The sequence below is a fragment of the Limulus polyphemus genome, unplaced genomic scaffold, assembly GCF_000517525.1.
Source record: "Limulus polyphemus unplaced genomic scaffold, Limulus_polyphemus-2.1.2 Scaffold357, whole genome shotgun sequence".
In the NCBI taxonomy this organism is placed as follows: Eukaryota; Metazoa; Arthropoda; class Merostomata; order Xiphosura; family Limulidae; genus Limulus; species Limulus polyphemus.
Window position 1 is genome coordinate 639,675 of NW_013665967.1, and position 22,539 is coordinate 662,213.

Consider the following 22,539-nt stretch of genomic DNA (forward strand, 5'->3'; position numbering starts at 1 on the left):
GTGTGTGTGTGTGTGTGTGTGTGTGTGTGTGTGTGGAGGTATATATCAGAAATACATATTCAGGCAAGGAAAATGTTAACTTCTGAGATGATATCTCACAGTTTAGCTAGAATTTCATGAAGAACTAGTGGAAGAGCCAATGAAAACTTTACTGGATGGGCATCCTTCAGAAAATACTCAAAAGAAGCCTATGGGGTGTGACACCCAATGGCAGGGGGTTCCACAGAGACATATCCATGGGAAACCGTATCTCATCTCATCCAAGGCATACTCTTTGCTCATAAAAGAGCGAGGGAAGAGGCAATAAAGCCACATGTCACAGGAACAGGTGGAATGAAAACACCACCATATAAGTATTTGCACACGAGGAGTTAGATAGCCTATAAGAGTAGTTAGGTTGGGGCACATTCAGACTGTACCATCAGATTCTGCAAGACATACTCCAGCTGTGGCAGGAGAAAACATGAATAATGTAACATGGATTTGTGTGCTCTCCTCAACTCAAATGTCAGACTCTACAGGATGTACTCCTGATGCAGAAGGAAGGCACCATAGTTAAGCAATATGAGTCCATATAGTGGGTGTTCACAACGACTCTACTGAACAGATACTGGCTGCAGGAGGACGACACATCATATATATATGTAACGGTATTGTAAAGTGAGTGCTCACCTCAAATGTACTGAACAGATTCTGGGGAACAGACTCCACCAGGAGAAGGAGGGCACTGTACTAAGCAGTACTGATCCATGTGTAATGTGAGCTCACCTCAACTCTACTGAATACTATGGCTGGAGGAGGGGGGCTCAAGTGGCATAAGTAATGTATATGAATTGTGATCTACATGACACTAACAGTGTCACCAACACCACCACCCCACTTCTCACCAAATTGATACTCCTTTATATAGCCTCCAGCTGTTGAGTCTAACTGGTGAGAATTATCCATGGTCCACCACCCAAGCAGCTAATAATTAGTAAGTGGCAAGGGTTTACCATGCTCCACTCAATGAAAAAAGGAATTCTCATTGGGGAGACCCAGAGAAAGTGCCAAGAACCCCATCAGTCCTCCAGCCAGAAAGATCTTTTATTTGAATCAGTGCAATGGGTAATCATGAAACCCTATTCTTAAAAGACAGCAAGAGTAAGTCAAAAAAGTAGACAGAACATTTTCTTGGTGCTGCATTTATTCACGATGGTCCATGGAATACGTATGGTTTGGATTGTACAATCGAGTGTTTTATACACACACACACAAACAGGATACCTCAGGTGGTCTTGCAGAACACCCCATCTCACAGTGGCACAGGTAGAAAAAGGGTGTATGGTAAAAGCACTTTCCGTTATCCTGGCTCAATGCAAATTTTGGGTAAGTATACCATGGGAGGCAACACCAGCCACCTGGTGAGTTCCTATGAAAATGAACAAGGAGATCTGAAAAAGAAATAGAATGTATTCTTCTCAATGACAACAGGGTGATTGATGATTGGAGACTGTTGGAAGCTGAAAACCATCAGGAAATAAAACAGCCAAGTAGAGAAGGAGACAAATGTGTGGAGTGTCAACATGCCTTCCAGAAGGAGCTCATCTTAGGCTGGTGAAAGAGAGATGTAAAACAATGAAAAAAGGTGGCAAATCAATTGTGAAGAAATATGAAATAGTCTGCAAGCATCTACATTCCGAGATGAACCCAACAACCGAAAGATTCAAGAGGCCCATTCAATAAGGAAAGAATGAATAAGGTCCTTGGAAAAAGAGGAGTCCAGGGTAAGGATAGATGAAGGCAGATCCTCTGAAAGGGACAGGTCATCGGTAAGGCACACCAAAAAATCCAAATAGAACATAGGAGCCAATCCGGGTCTGAATGGTCTAAGATGCAAAGGGCAGAAGGTAGGGAGCTAGGAAGGAAGTACAGTTATCCTCTCAAGCTGTTAAAGTCCGAGGTAGAAAGATCAATCTGAGAAGAGAAGTATATAAGTGAAGTGGAAGAGGATGTAAGAAGTAGGAGGAAACTAGACATGAGAAGATGATGGTACAAAAGGCAAAAAGGGAACAGCTCAAATGGAGCATGTGTAAGATCATGCAGATCTTCATTTAGGTCTCAGCCAGACATGGGAGTTGGACAAAAATACAGGAGGAAAACGAAGGAGTGGAGAGGACAGAGGAATATACACCTTCTGCTAACAGGAAAGGCAAAAAGCCATGGATCAGGCCTCCTGACAACTAGAAAGCCAGAAACCAACAAGCCAATAATGAATAGTTAGATTAAAAAAAAGGCAAAAAGGTGGCTCACAATATGACAGACATGAGAAAAGGAGTAGCAGAAGGATCAATGACAAAAAACCTGCTACAGTCAATGATAGCTTATTGTTACTGAACTACATGATGCAAGTCCACCGATTAAACATTAATTATTATCTTCAGCTATTTTTTGAAATGTTGTCATTTATGTTTATATGTGTATCTATAACTAGATTCCTAATAATGAGTTTACTTAGTATGTTACAAGTTAAATTTACTAATACTTTTCCCAGACTCTCAACATTAGATGGTGCTTAGTAACATTCTTCCAAATTTTTGTCTGATAAATTTGCACCCCACTACACTTCAAATGATAGACAAAGGCAATGGAAGGGCCACAATAAAGTGACAAAAAGAATGCCATATAATTTTAATGCCTAGCCCAACAGGTGACAGACTGAGCAAATGCTATGCATGAAGTTAGAGGGAAGATATCACTCAATGAAACAAGAGAGGGGGAGATATTGAAGAGGAATTGGAGGTCTGAATGTCAAGAGTGTGCTGGTTAAAGAGATACTGATAATAGGGCCAAAGAAAGAGAGAAGTGTGAAAAGCCAAGGACCAGAGAGAGAGAGAGAGGAGAGAAATAGGGGAATGAACACATAGAATTAGGTGAGAGCAGAACTGGCTGATAAAAACAACAGCTACAGCTGAATGAAGAGGACTAGGGGGCCAAAAGAGAGGGAGAGAGAGTCAGAGCCAAAAATGGTGGCAACTGCATCTAAGAGGGGTGTATCCAACCAAGATTAAACCCACAAAATACTTAGGGGAGTAGAGACCACTCCACTGATAGAAAGCAGACTGGCTGAGAGAGGCAGCATATCACCAAGATTTAAGCACCAGGCAAAATACAGACAAAAGGATCAGCCCATTGTGAATGGTCTCAAAAGTGTAAGGTGCCTCATGGACAGTTGGTGCAAGAAACAACCATGGAATGGAATTGAGTAGCACTTGACCAGGTGATCCACCAGTAGCAGTATGAATGGGAACATGCCTGATGAATAGTGAGAAGGTTGAACACGATGTGAAGTAAATGCTTATCCAGTGTCCAATTATCAGAAGTCCAGCCCTCATCAGAAATGGAAGCATTGAAGAAGGAAGATGTCCAGTTTGAGAGGATATACTATGGGCACGGTCCAGTCACCAGGATAAATCCTCAAAAAGAAGATCTCAAAAGAGGACAATGAACCCCAAGTAAGAAAACCTTGGTTCTGCAAGGTCCACTGTAGAAGACACATGAATGCATGCCCCAAAGGAATGAGAGGTTCCAGGGAAATTAGAGTCCCCAAAAATGAAAGAACCTCTTGTGCAGGAAGAGAATGAGATGTGAAAAACCTTGTGACCAGCTATACTATAGTTTGAAAGCAAAGAAAAGAAGGCTAAATTCAGCTCAGACAAGAGGAAAAAACACCCAGAAGTACAAAACTATGAGTGGGTGTAAAAAAGGACTTAGATCCCAGGATGAGCACCCACCCCCTAACTGAGTAGCTATTACAAAAGAAAGGAGGTGGAAGAAAATAACCAAAAGTGGATAAACAAAAGTATATACTCTAAGAAAGAGAACAACAGCCCTGTGCCATAAATATGGTATACAAATGCCCTCACAATACCAATGAATACAAAAAAGGCTGATGCCAAGTTAAAGGGAAGAGCAAGGAATAGAAAGATGGGGAAAAGGTGAACAGAACATAGAAAACAAGTGGAATACAAGCCAAGAGTGATGTGTATGATGGTGTTCCATACATACACCATGTTCAACCACAGTCTGAGTGATATAGATCACAGCTGGGATCAGATGTAAATGAAAAGGAAATGGGATGAGAAGTGAAGAAAAGAGGAGCAAGTAAAGAGACCAAGGAGAAAAAATGAAAAACAACTACTGGTGAAAAATGAAACTAACAGTAGGAGAAGAACTGTGAATGTGTGAAAGTTACTAACAAGAAGAGTGATGAACTAAACTTCTGGTAGAGGAAAGACAAGAAAAAAGGCCTACAATTTGGAATGTAAAGTTTAGGATTAGTTTAATCTAGATGAGAATTAGGTGTAAAAAGCAAGAATGAGACAGAGGATATAACCTAGAAAGATAACGAGGATATAAGCCATATAATATCAATCCAGGACACAGGAGAGAAAATAACCCAACTGAAGACATCCAGGCAAAGAAAGTGAGCCAGACAAATAACAAGTACACAAGAAGAAGGAATGAGTACAGTAAAGAAGAACATAACCCAGCCCAATGAGTTCCAACAGCAGGGGGACAAGGTACAGAGAGATAAAGCAGAAGTGGAACAGGCCAAACAGAGAAGGGAATGAACATCTCCAGAAGTCCATCTGAAGCACAAAGAAATGCCTCAGAAAAAGGCAAAGCTAGGAGATAGAATACAGGAGGGTAGAGAGAAAAAGATGAAAAATGGGGAACCAAAAAGTGAAATAAAAAATAAGTGACCTGATACCCAAGCTTTCCAAACAGTACCAACAACAGTGAATCAAGAAAGAGAAACGAAGAAAGTCTACAAATCAAGACTGAAGCAATTATGAATATGAAGGGTGATGACATTTAGGTGTGGGAAAGGAGCTATTACAGATAAAAAACAGTATGAATCTTAATAACAAGCAAGGAGAAAAGACAAGGTAATCTCCATGAAATATGGATCAGGAAGTAAGAAAATGAATAATAATAAGGAACACAGATGAAAGATATGGAAAAAAAACATGCTTGATAATGAATTACAGAGACTGGAAGGTTAAGGTTGTAGTCCAATAGTTCATTCCCAATTGAGGAAATATACATTTGGCCGATAGGGCGGCAGTAAGAAGCCCATTAAATATGTGGTTATCACAACACTTTGAACAATGGCTGCAACAGCCAACAGTTAATAAAGCTCCAAAATCTATAACAGAAATAATGCATAAGTGTGTGTGCAACATCACTCAATTAGACTTTGTAAAAATCACCATCATTTGAGAATGCATAAAAAGTAGAAACAGCTTTTAAAGAAAAGCCAAAGAAAATTAAAATTTCATTAATGACACAAATCTCAATGAACTGAATCAGACAGAAACATGAGCACATCTGTTCAACACAATTCCAAGGAGAAGAATAAGTTACCAGGAGTGCAAATACATAGAGGGCAACTACTGCACACGGAAGTGTCTTACCCTCCTGGTGATGAATGGCTTTTGTTGCATGATGACATCATCATGTAGCAGTGCAATTCACATTAAATCATGCAAGATTAGGTGGGAATTGCCTCAAACTAGTGGCATGCAAATCTCTCTGGCAGACATGCAAGAAAGATATCTAAGCTGTGTGTGGAAGAGAGGTATAGTCTCAGAATTTTATATTTTAGTTACTTTTGTTAAACTATATATAATAAAAATACAAGACATTTTAGTACGTACTGTACTTGTCAAAGCCTGTTTGCACTCAGCTGTTATGCTCAGTAACCCTACTGTTTTTTCACTATGTTGTTTGTCCAAAGGAATAATTAATGCAGCTTTAAAATATGCTTTTAGAACACCAAAAACATATTAGGCATTACAACAGAATGTCCGAAACTAATGTTATTTATCTGTCTATTTAACTAAGCTATAAATAAATTAACAAATTTTGTTACTGCCAGAAGCAATACTTTCAGTCAATAAAGGTTGAGATTTTCTTGTGAACTATCATCTTTAACCATCAAATATAAACAAATGGTCTTATGGCTTCTGTACAGTATGTCTTTTCTATTGGTTATAAATCAGACATGCTGAGTGATATGAATATTGGGCATGAGATGCATGAAGGAGCTTCTTTAGTGAATTTTACAAATTTATTGATCCCTCAGCAATATGAATACGTAAAAACATGAATAAAATGTAATGTTTTTGGCTTAAAAAATCAGTTCTCTCCAGTGAATCCAAAACTCAGCAGACTCCTCACCAGTACAGTTCCAGAATCAAAGAAAGAATGGCTGTTCTCCAACCATTAGTAAACATCCAGCACACAAACTTCTTGTAAGTATTCAATGCTATCCTCTCTTAGTCTAACAACATAGTAACAAATGATGTATAATGAGTGTGAATAAGATGTTAAAGAGAACTCACTAGTAGATTTAGTAAAATTCCTAGAAGAGGTAATAGACTTAAGAGATATTTTGCAAGAAGTTTCATTTAAATTGTCTATACTTAATTATGTCTGAGTGTATCTCATTTATTACTTTAATTGAGAATTTGTTTGCTGTAGTGTCAGATTTAATGAATATTGTTGAGGGATTAATCAATGAACAGTTGCTTTATCAGAATGAAAAATTAGATACTTTTAATGTAAACGTTTTCCAAGATAATTTTGGTGTTGTTGACACAGATGAATATATGAATATTTTTAATCATAATTTCGTATTTTATTTGAACATCCGTCTCTGAGTCAATTTTTGATTCCAATCATAAACTTCCTCAAGTTGGTGGCTTGCATGCTTGGGCCACAACTACATAATCTCCATTTAAATAAATTCATTTGTAACTGATGTTAAAGACTAACCCCAAACAACTAGCCTACCAGCCTCCCCTTACAAATGCTCCCAAGTATAATCTTTCATTCTTGTTTCCTGTGACAACAAAGCAAAACCAAACCCATAATTATAAAACTTTTGCTTTGCATAAAAATCCACATCAGTCTTTTTCAATCGCTTACCAGTTTCACCATGTTATTGTCACTGGTGTCCAAACTTGTACCATAACATATAGATAACAAAGGACCATTTAGTCCTTCAAGGTTGTCCTTACACACACATATCCATAAGAAAAGTAAAATTCCAAACCACCTTTTATTTTACATTTATAAAATGTTTTTTAATTAATTGTTTTGTGATGTTTTATTGCCTGACTGAAAGTTAGTTTATTGTATGAAAGTGTGAAATAAAATTTAATATGTGTATTGTTATTTTTTACTCCTTCACTTAATACATAACATAGAGGATGGCTCACTAAAAACACCAATTCTACAGTACACAAAGCACTGAGAATATACATGTTACACTCATCTAATGTTCATCTATTATAATTATTAGTTGGTAACTCCTATTTCACCCTGTACCTAAGCTTTTAAATGAACACCAGATTCCTGTAAAAAAAAACTAATTTCAAGGGTTAATGATAACACTAGAATTTTGATTTTTTTTAATTACTACTAGTTATTACAACTAAGCAATGACATCAATCACTGCCCAGAAACACACAGAGTAGATTTAGGTTTAAACTGATATTAGTGACAAAGTAGTTGTAAAGTTATCTCAACTGAAACAAGAAGAAGAAAGATGAACAATTTGGTGGGTTGTTCCCTTTCTGGTTTGGTATCTTAGCGATGGTTTCCTGCATTGGTTTTGGGCTTGTTGGGTAGAGAAACAAATGAAAGTGAGTGGCAATCATCTTTTAAAGTAAAACTCTGTCATTGTTGCTTTTTTAGCATGCATATTTGTATTATACCTATTGAGTACCTTGGCCTTCCCTTTATATAGTCTACCAACTCTATGATCCAACTCATTCTTTAGAAAGCTAGAAATACCCAAGGGCTTAAAGTCATTGATCAGCAAACTTTACTAATTCTGCCCCTATCAATATTATTAATGTAAATAAGAAAATGCAAAGTGCAAGTAATGGTCACTGAGGCACTTAACTAGTGACAAGGATCCATTTTGACTGTACTCTATTAACAGTACCCTTTTACTTTCTCCAAACCAACCACCATACAATCCAGTTATGTAGTCTTTTCGTAACACCTATCAATGTACTTTTCTTAGCTACTCTTTTGTGTTACACCTTATCAAAAATGTTTGGAGAAACTAAGTAAACCAAATCCAATTCATCCCATCACCAAACTAACAAGCAACTTCCTAAAAAACTAAGACAAAATTTCCCTTTGGTGAATATATGTAAGCTTTCATTTATATTTCAAAAAATGAATTTGTAAATCTTCTTTTATCACACTCTAGAATTTTTCCAACTAAATAGTAAGACTAACCGGTCTATAATTTTCAAAACAACACTTTTTCACACCTTTTAAAAACAGCAGTATCATTAAGAACTCTCCAGTCCTCAGATACCTGTCTATCAAAAATGAGAGAGAGAGAGGTTTCCATTCATGATCTTTCAAGTACTTTGAAAACATAGGAAAAAACCTTGTCTGGTTGTGGTGCTTTATCCATTTTTGATTTCTCAATCTTTCACCTGACCACTGGGGAATAAATATCTACATGATTCAAGCAAATTCTAATATTTACCACAAAATGTTCAGTGTCAGAAATATTGCAATTAACTTTTATTGTAAAAACAAAAGAAATCATTTACAAACTCAGCTATATCACAGTCTTTAACAAAAACCTCACCATCAGCATCCTTTAATGGCCCAATCCACATTTTAACATTCTGCTCACCTTTAACTCTTAAATGCCTGGGGTGCATTGATTTGATGCACCTTTTTTGCATTGTTTGGTTTATTGTAATGTAATATATAGAAAAAAGTACTGGATGAAATTGTTTGAAATATGAGATGAATTTTCTACAGATTATGTAGCTATAGAAAATATTTGTATGAATTCAGTTTTAAAAAAGTTGAAAAGATTGCATTGCAATATGTTTCTTCAGAAACAATTACACATGCTTACCTTTGTTGTAGATTTGAATTACTTGTTTTCATGTCTTCCTGCATTCACATAAAACTTATCAATAAAGTTTTTATTCTCTAAAATTATAAATATCTTTATTTTGACTTGAAAAAACCCACATACAGTTTAACTGTGTTTATGGTCACTGCTGTACAACAAAAATAAGTTAAAAATGGATTGACTTTTCTTTTAATTGATAATCAGAAGGTTTCATTTAATATATGTAATAAGTTCTAAACCAATTTCATGTTAATTTATTTTCACACTTCTTTAGGTGATTTTATTTAACCATTCAAGCAATTACTAATAGCCTGCTGTAAACATGTCCTAACAAACAGCAGTCTTGTTGGTGAAACAAAACTTGACATGATTGAGCGAAAAATGAGCTAACTAGGCCTAATAATTCTCTACTTCATCTTATTCCATGAAAAACATTTCTTTTTCTATCATAATGCAACATCATAATTCAAATAACATATAAAATGATAAATCAATCTTTACAAACAATCAAGACTGTAATTGTGGCAGAGGTTGATAACAAACTTCCTTTCTTCTAGTAAAATAACACCAAGCTAAACTTTTATCACTATATTACAATCTCTACACAAGTCTCCACTAAACTGTAAGCCATATTGGCATACACAGTTAAAAAGAACAGAAAAATAACTTTCATTGTGTTTAGTCTAAAATTCTCAAAGCTGAGATATGGCAGTTACATCATATCATAACAACCAAGGTTAAAAAACAGTGATTGGTCAAAATAAAGAAAACTACACTTTTATTGAAGTTACAAGTTTCAAACTGGTGCTGTTTTATTCCTTTCCTTCTAGAGAGCAAAGCTACAGAATGAGATGACTGTGTTCTGCCCACTATAGGTATTGAAACCTGATTTTAGCATCATAAGTCTGCATAATTACCACTGAACCACTGGGGGGGCAGAGGGCTATGAGTATACCATATTATGCTCAGAAATAATTGGGAAATTCACAAACAATAATGTTTTTGCTTGGAATATGCTAAAATCAACATAATATCTTTTTTTAGGTATAAAACTAAATAAGTAAAACTGTTTATTTATTAAATTGAAACTCCAAAGATTTACTTTTTTTAATATTTGGAACAACAACAAGAAGAATATTTTCTATAGTGTTTTTAATTCAAAAGTACAATTTTGCCATTGGGCCAGAGTGAATACTGCTGCTTCACTGTAGAATTAATATACTTAAAAAAATGCTTGGTGTTAATTTTAACAGCCACCTGTTTCTCACAAGCCTTGGTGGATCTTCTACTCTCATTTTTAACTAAATCCCTAGCTTGCTGGTTCACCAGTTCTTCTGAATGATAGTAAAGTTAATTAATATAAAAAGAATATATAACCACAGTTAAAAATAAGTAAATAAATAATACTGTGTTATTAATCTCTACCCTAATTGTAATTCATAAATGACATAAATAACATTGAAAATAAACACAATTCCTTTCCTTAATTTAGTTCAATTGTTGTTGTTCACAAAACTGATAAAATAAACAGTGCCTTAAATACTGCTATGTATGATAAGCTCTGGTATTGGATGAAAGGCCCTGTCAGCATTGCCTAAAGCAGATGTAGTGTGGTTCACATTATTTCCTTTGTTTTCATAGGTAAATCCTCTAACCTATCTGTCAATTAATTTGCAGTTCATTTTTTCCTTTGTATTTTGTAAGACAATTAGGTATGATCTTCCCTGTTATATATCTTACTTTTAAGGAACATGTTTATGTTAAATTAACAGCTAGTCTATTAACAATAAAGTTTATCTCATAGTCTCAAAACCAGCTTTCTAAAAATTAGAAACAAAAACTTCAATTAACTCAAGATGTAGCAAAACATCAAACTTAATTATTCAATGATCTCTCACCCAGAAATTTTCCTCTACTTGAATTCTTGCATCATATCTTTACTTGTGTTTAACAATAAATTTAAAGTGGCACCTCCACACACAAACATGTACTGGCTCTTGGAATATTTGGTGTAGAAAAACCCTCTTGAATAACTTCAAAAAATCTCTCTTCCCTCACTACTTGACTCCAATCCCAATCAATGTCCAAAATCACAGTATCCCATAATTTATGTGTTCTTATTAGTAGCAACCTTGATCTCAATATTCAGTTTCTCACTGACCAGATGGCCTACAACAATTGCCACACACACACATACACATATATAATTTTTTTTAAGTTATTTATTTATTCATTCATTTATCCTCTTATCTAACTTTTTTATATCTTTAATCCTAAAACACTATTAACCTGGAATTTCAATAATGAATATTCTCCAAATTAACCATTTCAGTAATCTCAATTATATCAAAATATTTCAATTACTCTCTGAACTTGTCCATTTTGTTAGAAAGGCAAAAAAAACAACAGATAAGGTATGTTTTTGATAATGGTCTTGTGATAATGTAGTATTGGCAGAAAGGGATTATTATTTTTTATTTGTAAGTTGAATTTGAAACCAAAATCAGACCACGTTTCTCATTTTGGGATGTCTTGCATTTATCATGGAATATGGGATTTTTATATCATAATTTGTATCTTAAAAATTTGAAGATATAAGCTAGCAATACTAATGATATTTATTTTTCTTTTTTTTTGACAAGTAGATCTTCACTGTATCATATGCAATCAACTCTCTACACTGAACAACAACTATTGACACTACATTGTTGTTTACATTTCACTATAAAGCTGTGCATCACCAAATACAGTATGAATGGGTGTAGGAGAATTCCAACATTATGCATAGTAAATATAAAATGAGATCCAGTGTTTTTCAATCACAGAGTATTTTCTATGAATATTATTTTAAGGGCAAAATGTATTTCATCAGTACTACATATGCAGTCAATATTATATAATGTGCACCACAGACAAAGTGATGGTAGTAAGATAAAGGTCACTGAATTATTCAAGTTATTAAATTGCCAGCTTTTGATTTCTTCACAATTTCACTTAACAATCAGGCTCAATTATTCACATTTTCTAGAATTCTAAATAATTTTTAAAACATTCCTTTTTTTTTTTCATTTCACACAAATATTGTTTTAGGAAAAATCAATAAAACTATTTGAACCACATTGAAAAAACTGGATTGGTCAGGTTACTGGAATCATTTTTTTGGTTTAATACTCCCAATGTCATCATAATAATAGCAACTACCTGTAAGCTTATTCTTGAATCTACTATATTTAATCTTTATATCTGAGAAAAATATTGTTTAAACTATTATTAGTTAAACCTTAAATTTCCTAGGTATCCCAAATACCCTATTAACTAACCTGCTTAAGTAAAACCAATTTCTAACCTATAAAATTTACACTAACTAGAAAACTTTCTCATAGGTCCAACCACTCCACTTGTTGTTCTAAGCATACCCTTAATAATCTTTCATTTACACCTTGGATCTTGCCAAGTGAGTTATTTCTGTACTTAACCCAGGGGAGCATTCCCAAAAGGGCAACACCAATTTCCATTCCTAAACCTCTGTAGGAGTTCTTTATACTTTTTAAGCAGCTCTACTGGTTTACACTTTCCAACTTTATTTACTCCTACGTGCACTACAAAGAAAAATAATGTTCCTTGGAACCAGCAACTAAACTTTCAACAAACTTTGTAATAACCTGCAGTTTAGCACCTAGTAAGCAAATTCTAGTCCTAGTCTTTCTAATGCCTCCCACTACAAATAATTATCCATGTATCTAATGAAAGAGTACCCTACTATTTAAACCACTTGATGACCTTGTTCCTTAATGGGAGCAGGCTAAGTTCAAATCTATTAGAGACAAGTAAGGTGACACCTGAATGATAACTGAACCTTCTTAGTCTTAACTTTTTACTATTGTGCAACTTGTAAACCCAGCACGTTCACCCTCCTCCAAACAAACATTTACCCTAAAACCATCCAATTCCTCACATGACAATAACATACCATTTATGGGACATGTTGATTCATTGAGGCTACCACTTTCAAATAAAAAAAAACTCAAATTCAACCCTGATCATTTAAATATTTGAGCCTTCCATTAAACACCCTTAAATTCATTTTATCCACCCATAAACACAGCCCATTTCAAAGGCCAACCATCCTGGTAGAAATTTAAAACTGCTTAAACTGTCTTGATTCATTCATTTTTGCTCTGAATCTGCTATTTTCTACTTCTAATAGAGGCAGGCTTAAAAATATTTTTGTTTGCTGTAACCCTAAACTGATTTAAAATGTGGGTGGGTAGGTAGGTAAAATTTTTTTTCAAATTGCTTGGCAAAATAAATTTCAGAAATACAACTAGTGATCACCTAGAACATAATGCATACAAGTAGTTAAAAGGATGTTAGCATATTGCAATTTTAATCAAATTCTTTCACAACACACACTTGCTGGTCGATATCAACCTCGATCGACAAAGTTGAATTGGCTGTTGCAGACAATTTTACAGTTTGTTCTTCCATTTCATCTCATTCCCCAAGTAAATCTACAAATACTTCCCTCCACATGGATATGTTTCCAATCAGAATTAGCTTGTTTTTGATCCTGATCTTTAATCTGCAAGAACATTTTTTGGAGATGGATACAATGAAAACTTATGTTCGCCATATTTTTGATGTATGCTTCTCAAAAGTAAATTCTCCTCTGCTAGTTTGTATATTTATTAATTTAGCATGAAGGGTCCTGGAAATGAGATAAGCCATGTTGTCAAACCTCAATGCATTGGCCAATCAGCATTGAGCTATCAACTGGTTATCAAGTGATACCCTCCCACATGGTCACAGACTACATGAATTTCTGAGAAGAAATATTCTAACCATAATATAGCAATAAAAATATTAAAGTTAGCAAATTTTGTTATATGGGTCAGTATATTGACAGAAATTGGTGAAAATAAAAATTTTGCAGGTCAATGTAAAAAAAATCCCTCAGTTGGCCCCAATTTCAGATGGTCGGTTGGGTTACAGCAAACAGAAATATTTTAAAACCTGGCCAAGTGTAATGTTCCCCAAAATTATCTAACTTATCTACTTTTGACTAGAATTGAAAATTATAATCTTTAAAGTATATATTTTATGTTCTGATAACAAATGTTATAACACCATAAATTTATTCCAAAATTAAAATTCAACAATGACCTTTATATATATATATAAGCCTACAAATCTTTCCTACATTTCAGCAGAAATACTAAAAGCAAAACAGATACACTTTCCAAAACCTAAGTTAATCCCTATCAGACAAACATTTGTTATCTCTATCTTTAGTAATGTGGTTTAAATATGAATAAAACTGTTCTACTTCTTAAGTGTATTGACACTGATATTCAGTTCATAAAGAGAAAAGACAAGTTTGCAAATTTTGTTGGGAGTAAAGAATCAGTGATTATTCTTATTAAAACTTACTTTATATTTTTATTACAAACAACTCACTTTGGCTCAGATGCTAATATTCCATTCCTCTTTACTTTAAAAAGGATAATATTCTCCCATCTTCATTCAATGGCAAATACTTAAAATTTTGGCCTTTTTTTCATGAAATCTAGAAATAAAAAACTAATGATGAACATATTAGGTAAAACCACAATTTTATTATATCATAAAGAATATTTAATGCAAACTGTTAAAACTAAGTATTACTGTATTTGAAAATTAAAATACAAATTTTGTTTATAGGTATCCATTAATCTTTCTTTATATTTTTAATCTGTTTTAGCCACTAAAGTTTTATATATTGAAAGTTCTTATTAAACAACAGTGATGTGCTAATAACCTAAAAATAAATTATTAATTTCACTATATCAACAGTTTATTAAAAAAAAAGGCTTGAAGCACATAACATTAAATTGATTATTCACACCTTGGAAATTAATAATAATACTATGTTCTTTTTCCCACCAATTTGGTTCTTACAACAAAAAAATTTAATAAAAAGACAAAAAATATATGTGTAGTGACAAATCATCCAAATATCAATAAACATTCTTGAAATATATAGCTTAATACTGTTCTGTAAAGTGTGAACGTTGTTCTAACAAGGTATAATAATAACTTTTTATAGCTACTTGATAACAAATTTAAAGAAAGTTTTTATAATGTTTTAATACTGAAATAGCAATAAATAAAACATTAACTTGTTAACATATACACATTTGGTATAATTTTTCCTAACATCTATCATTCAAACTCTAAATTTCTGATTTAAAACTTGTAAATTAAACTGTTAGAATGCTACATCAGTTTAAGACAAATATAAACAAAAAGAAGCACTTAAACCCTTTTTTCCACTAAAATCAAAGGTGACATGAAATATATCATGATGAAATTAGTTATATGTAGATCTTTAATTCCTCCCAAAAAAATTTCTCAAATTGTTTCATCATAAAAACGAATATATTGTATTTCTCCATTTTGATCTTAAATATACAATAATTCTTCTAATGATTCAAGCCAAAGTGGAATAAGTTATTAAGTTTAACATATAATTTATCTATTTCTTTTGCTAATTTCATATTATAACATTTGTACACATTCCTCTAACTCAATTAAAAGCCCATTTATTTGCCATCAAACAGGAATATTTCACAAAAACATTTAAAAACACATGTAAAACAACAAAAAATTACATAACCAATGCTTTGTATTTATGTTTTTGTTTTAAACACATATCCTGCATATATTTACCTTAAAATAAATGTTACTTCTAAAAAAAATACATACTATTTAGTAGCCTTTTGAAAAATTCCTTTGGATAAAAAAAAAAGTCCATTACATTACTTTGAATTTCTGTAACTTCTTTTTAATTATATAATTTTAAAATTTATTACAAATACTAAAGTAAGATTCTGGGAAGACCTGCTGCTGTTGTTTTTACTGCTAAGCTACACAATGGGCTAGTTGCACTATGTCCACCATGGGAACCAAACCTCATATTTTTGCACTATATGTCCACAAACTTACCACTGATCCACAATGGTACTGGAAGAGCTGATTACAAATATTTCTCTTATTCAGGAAGGCCTGAATAACGTATAAAATGAGTTTTGATATCAAAGAAGTATAAATTGATACACTTCAGGTTTAGATATTTGAAAATAACGTCTTGTGTAAGAGAAACAGTGGTGTCATTGAAAAAAAAATTATAAATGAGTTAAATTTTGAGCTTCAGTGAAAAAGAGTAAGCAAGAGTTCTAAGATCTACTTTCAGAAATAATACAGTTTTATAATCTTGAATAAAGAAGCTTTGAATTTAGGAAGTATGTTTATATAAGTGGATAATAAAGTTTCCAGTTAAAACACTTATATTTGAGGTACTTATTCCATGTATTACAAGCACTGATCTTTGGCAGAATTACTTCAGTGTTATGAAATACAACTGTAAAAAAAGTTTGCCAACTGATATGGCACATGCTGTTTTTTATGGTAACAAGGGCTACATTTAGTTTCAGTTGATTGTTAGTGTCTGGAAGTAGAACTGGGCAAATTTATCAATTAATCAAAAACTGATCACTTGTGAGTAATGATTACAAATTTACATTATTTAATACTTTAAGTAACCAGAGAGTTGGTGGTGGTTGCTGTCACAGTTGCCTTCCCTCTAGTCAGCAGTTCAAAACTAGTTACAGATATCCTTAGTAGTTTTACGATAACAAAGACAGGATAAGCAAATTCAGTTGCAACAGAAATCACACCTCAATGGCAATATTTTAACTACTTGAATAGTTGGAATAATTGAAAACAGTAAATAAATGGAAACTAATTTCGATTAGTTGATTATATCCGTGACATTAACTGATTAATTGTAATTTTGATTGATCAGTTAGTTTACAAGACACTAAGTGATACTGTGTTTTTTTATATTGAGTTATTTTTCTTATTTATAATTGATTATTTATAATACTTAATGTTGTATGAGCTGAAAAGGATCCAGGGAGTTTGGACCCCACCCATCTATTTGTTTTCCAGAAATTAATAGCTATATTCTTTAATGATGTAAAAGCCGGCAAAGAGCTAATGAGGGGTCTGAAGGGTATAGACCATAACTATTCTTTAATGTTGTATAAGTAGACATGGATCGTAGGGGGGGGGGGGGGGGCAAACCCCTTCCACCCATTTTTCCAGAACTTAACAACTGTATTATTTAATGTTAGATAAGTAGGTGCAGGTCTAGTGGTCATGTGAATCCCTCTCCATTTTTTAAAGAAATTGATATAAAAAAAAAAAGAACAGCCAGATGTAATTACACTACCATATAGTATCAAAAATAAACACTAGTTGTCAGTGTTTTTGACTGGTCTATTAATTACCATAAAAGCTTGTTTTGAGATTTCCTGAAGTCAGCATACTTAAAACCTCAGTCAATAACTGATTATTTGTAAGCTAATACAACAATGTGAGGGTTATTTAAATTTTGAAACGGTAAATATTTATACCTTCCCAGGCACTATGATAATGTGTCTAGACTTTAGATATTTGTTTTTTTAGTACTGTTAAGGACACCTGCAGCTTTTATGACATAAACTTACAAAATTGATTTTTCATTGTTTATAAATTAAAATTCCACTGAGAAAGAAATTTTTCATATATTTGGTGTCTAAAACAAATGAAAATGCAAGTGGTATCATTTTATAATTAATGAACTTTTTAAAACAAATTTCAAAAACAGGCACCCTGTTTACCATATTTTGTTTTTCTTAATACCATTATGAATAATTATAACTATTTAACTTCAATTAAAAAACTCGAAATGTTTGTTTTTATTTCCATATCAACCACATTACTAGAAATAAAGATATTAGCTTTGTTATTGGTGGATTATAACTTGATTGAGCTAATCATTTACAGAATAAAATGTTATTTTAACTCTGACTTACTTAGATTATTTTAGGACCATATGATTGACAATGATTAATTCAAAATACCATATTATCAAGTAAAAGTCTCTTCTTTCATATATAAAATATGAAAATTTGGTTACAATATTATACAGCTAACTTTTAAAATGTTAATTTGTATCATACCATCATTGTAATAATGAAACCTTACTGCAGCAACTGTGGAGAAGTTAATCATTGTTGTTACTTTTAACACAATACTACTATATTATCTGAATAAACTTAGTTTTATTCTTGTTCATTCCCTAATGGTTTTCAAACTCTAAGATAAATTTATGACTATTGAAACGTTTATTTTACAAAATAAATTTATGTTATTCAAATTTTCATGTTGTTTGAATTTAAATATAGTCTACTTGAAGAATATCCAAAAATACTAGGTTTTTCTTTGGCTACATGCCTGTTTGCTTAAGAAATAAAATTAGTTATAATTATGTATTTCCCTTGTTTGGTTACAAAGCTTTTGTGTAACTGTATAGTTATAGATAGAAGAATATAATTAAGGTCCAAACACTTGTTGTAAACATGCTTACAAACATGTAAAACAATATTGAATTATCTAGCATAACAAGTCTGGAAAAGTGTCCACAGTATTGTTGCAACAGGTGACTGATAAGTAAATAAATATCTTATTATTTACAAATGTTAAACAATGCAGTTGGATTTCCTGTACAATACATTTTCATGTATAAAGTGTAGGATTAAAAACTAACTTAATTCTGAATCATTGTGCCTGGAGTATTAAGACAGGGTTTCTTTTGGATTTGCATATTTTTTGCCACAACCTTTTTTAAGACAAATTTCAAAGTCAATTTTCCATGTTGATTCTAATTATATTTTAATACACATACACATTTCAGAATCAATATTTTGTCATTTTCTGACGTTTCTTTCATGTGATTGTTAAAAAAAGTTTTATTTCCGCACAGCTGCAGAGTTTTGCCTTTACACAAAATAACCCTCTTGTCAATTTTTAGCCACAACATAACAGTTCATAGAACAGCTCTGAGTTTTTTTGTTGTTTTTTTTAAAAGTACAAACTTTTAGCTCATAGCTCCATAATCTCTTGACCAACTTGAGATCTAATTACAATTTTGAATTCCGCAGGTCAAACCCTTTCAATTGATGTATTTGACCAATTTACTCTATTCCTGCCTAGAAGAATTTCAATTTGAGGGTAGGCTGGTAAAGATCCTGATGAGTAATGACACTGAATTGGATATACACCCCCCACCCATGCTTGTTATTGTTGGTGCACAAAAATATAGCTAGTAAAAAAGAAAAAAAGGTCTTATAGATTTACTGTAATCCTGCCTAAATGAACTTCAAGTGCCATGGCTATTGAGGATTCCCTGTTGTTTTTCTATACATTTTTCGAACAACCCAAAGAATATTTATCTTTGCTAAGAAGCTATCACCCCTTACGGATATATTATCCATTTTTTGATTTTCAAACATTTCCCCAAGTTTTTTAACAGACCTTGGTTGAAACATGCCATGTTAAGTGGTTTAATCCATAGAGTCAATATACATGGCCTCAACTAGCATACATAAAGTCTATGATCTGATCATTTACAAATTACACTTAGCTTTTAAAGCAGCTATAAAGAAAGTTTAAACATGATTGGAATATGTGAATGAATTGTGAAAGTATTTGTGTGTTGAATTATATCTTTTTGAAAGCTACAGAAATTTTCTGCAATGAGAAAACATCAGATAAGGTAAGCTTATACAGTTTAGAGATGGGTTTAATTGCTAATGAAAAAACTTATTACAAATTTAACAAAGTAACAAGTGTACTATGTTTGGAGAAGACTTTATCATCATTAGGTACAAGTAGTTTACCTAGACATGGGTATATTCACAGACTACAAACTGGAGATTGCTTAAGGCTTAATAAAGGTATCTTTTTGATGTTTGGTTCTTCATTTAAAGTTATGGTGCTTTTAGTTTTTAATACATATTTTTACCTTGTTCACCAAATAGTATGATGATTCAAGTCTTTATTGACTATTTCTATGTTTACCCTAGCCAAACAATGTACATAAATATACTGGTTAATTGGTTACTTAATTATTTCTAACTGCAGTTGTACTATATTTTAAATAAAAATATTATTATCCTAATTGGTAATAGTAAAACATTTTCATTATTTATAAATTTACTTGATTTATAAAAGATCAGTGTGGGATTACTGCATATTTTAAAAATGAACAGAATGGTGACTGTGCAATGGCATTTAGTCATCATTACTGATTCATTTGTCAAGTGGGAAAAAATGTCCAGATTATCTAAAAAAAACTTAAGCAAAATATTTCACAGATAAAAAAAAAAATGTGTTTCAGAAAATGCTTAAATAGCAAACTTCAAAAGAGGTGTGTGATATGAAACTAAGGGTAATTATGTCTCTGCAAGGAAACATGCTGTTTCTATTTTCTTTCTTCTTCCAAATGCTTTTCAATTAACCACCATTCCTTCATTTGTCAGCAAATTGACTTGAAACTTGGTTGGGTTATACCTTAGTCTAATATGCCCAAACAAAATTTGTTCACTTTTTTTTTTTTATTTAGGGTTTTTTTAAGGATTTTTATAAGTTGAAAGGTCAAACACTCCAAAATATATATATTTTGGCTTCCTGTGCAGTCATATTTACAACAACAAATATGAAAATTGGCACAAATATCAATTTTTATGCACAGAACACACTGTCATGCAAAAAGGTTGGATTTGCTCAGTTTTAGTCTTTTTTTTGGGGGGGGGGAAGAGAGCTTACAATTTGTCTAGCATCAAAATTGGCCATGTTGGAATTGCATAGCAGAGACATGTTTCATTCACCCACAAGTGTTGGCCTCTTTAATTTAAAAATTACTTTTTAATAAAATGTGAATGAAGATATGAAAGTTAATATCATGTTAGAAAAATACAGTGGATGAAAATGTTATGAAGGCAGCTCGCATCCACTTTTTTCTTTTTTTTGTATGGGGGAGGGTGTATACTAATGAATTAATCAAACGGACTTGATTAATGAAGGCATCAACTAATTGCCCAGCTCTATCTGGAGGAGTAAATTCCATGGGCAGAATAATATTCTGTTACCCTGTTTGTTCTTAAATTATTAAATGTTAAACAATAATTAACTGTATAGTAAAAGTACCTTAAATCTTCTCCACACCTAAAAAAACTATTTTTGGTGAAGAAAAATAAGAGCTTTTTTACTATTCTGCTTAAACTTACATGTGTGTGTGTGTGTACATACATTTCATACACTGTAATTTAACACAGTTGTTATAAAACTGGTAGAGTGCCCCAGATGGATATATGGAAGATATCCTGGGGATCAGAAAAGATTCAAGAAAAGTTACCATACAGATTATTTGCTGCAATGAATAATGTGATTAAATTAAAAGTAGTACAGTCAACACTCGTATGCCAGACCATAAAAAAATTTAACTAAAGTGACAACTAAAAATGTGTGATGTATACCTGTTCATTTCATTTTTGATGAAGGGGTCTGCAATCTGAACAAATTGATAACCACTGACTTAGTCTATAGACTTACTGCAGAAACAAACACATTACAAATATTTTCAAATTGCAAAATTCAGATGTATACATAACCAGATTGGGTGAAAGCTACGAACACAAGACCAATGAAGAGACTGAACAATTTATGCACATTTTCAATGTCCCGTAAATACCCTGCAACTGACACTCACCTATATAACGTTCATTGACTCCAAAAGGACAGAAAACTGCAATCAAATCGAAAATGATATTTCAAAAAATGTCCTTAGTCACCATTAAATATTCTTTACAACCCTCAAATATAAGAAGAAAAAACCTCTCACCCCATAACACCTAACAATCAAACTTAAGACAATCTAAAACTACGTTACTATATTTACTAGGACGTAAAAAACGGAAAATTAAAATACTACTGTAGAGTTTAGTACTAATACCAGTGAATATTTTGAAATTTTACCCATTTTAAATTTAAGGTTAACTTTAACCGAATAAATTTTTGACCTCAAGACTTAAGCTGTTTCAAAGAATGTAATGGTGAATTCTTTCTAAACAAAACTGAAGTTACATAAACTACTTAATTCTCTTTAGTTTAACTCAAATCTAAATTTTGAAATTTAAGTCAAATTTTATTTTTTTAGTTCACGAGTTGAAAGCTGCAGTCGAACTTTATTACATTCACAGTACTATGTACTGACTAGTGCACACAGCATAGTAATTACTGAATTCATGAGAAATCGATCAAACAAAAAAATATTTACAAACGAATTATCTCACCTTAAGTTATCGTTAATTATACGCAAAACAATGTTAAATCTATTAATATCAGCCTCCTGCACTAAATTCCTACTAATTTAAACTTGAACCTAATTTAAAATCAAGAGTCTATGAACTTATATTTTATTCCAAACAAATGACAAAGCCCTCTACAAAATGCTTGCATAGATTCGGAAATTTTTTGTACTAGCAAATCCATAAACACATTTACAAATAGATAACTTGGACTAATTTTCCCCTTTAAAAGTAAGTTCAAACATAATTTACAAAGTTAATTACCCGACTAATTTCGACATACCATGTATATCAGTATACACTTGAAAGTGATGCATGAGGTACGTCGAAATTAGTCGGGTAATTAACTTTGTAAATTATGTT

General features: G+C 32.4%; 1 protein-coding gene across 3 annotated transcripts in view; it reads right to left on the reverse strand.

Moving 5' to 3' along the window:
- LOC106457657 (kelch domain-containing protein 3-like) overlaps positions 1–22,312 on the reverse strand; it is a 77,523-nt gene extending 55,211 nt beyond the window's left edge. The window contains exons 1-3 of one of the 3 annotated variants that reach the window (XM_022383661.1): positions 22,162–22,312; positions 21,579–21,614; positions 14,402–14,510 (exon numbers count right to left, since the gene is read on the reverse strand). The gene's annotated coding sequence lies outside the window, so the exon portion shown is untranslated. Of the gene's footprint in view, positions 1–14,374; positions 14,511–21,578; positions 21,615–22,161 lie in introns of all 3 variants that reach the window. The other 2 variants (XM_022383660.1, XM_022383662.1) reach the window with 2 other exon arrangements.
- Positions 22,313–22,539: the final 227 nt, after the last annotated feature.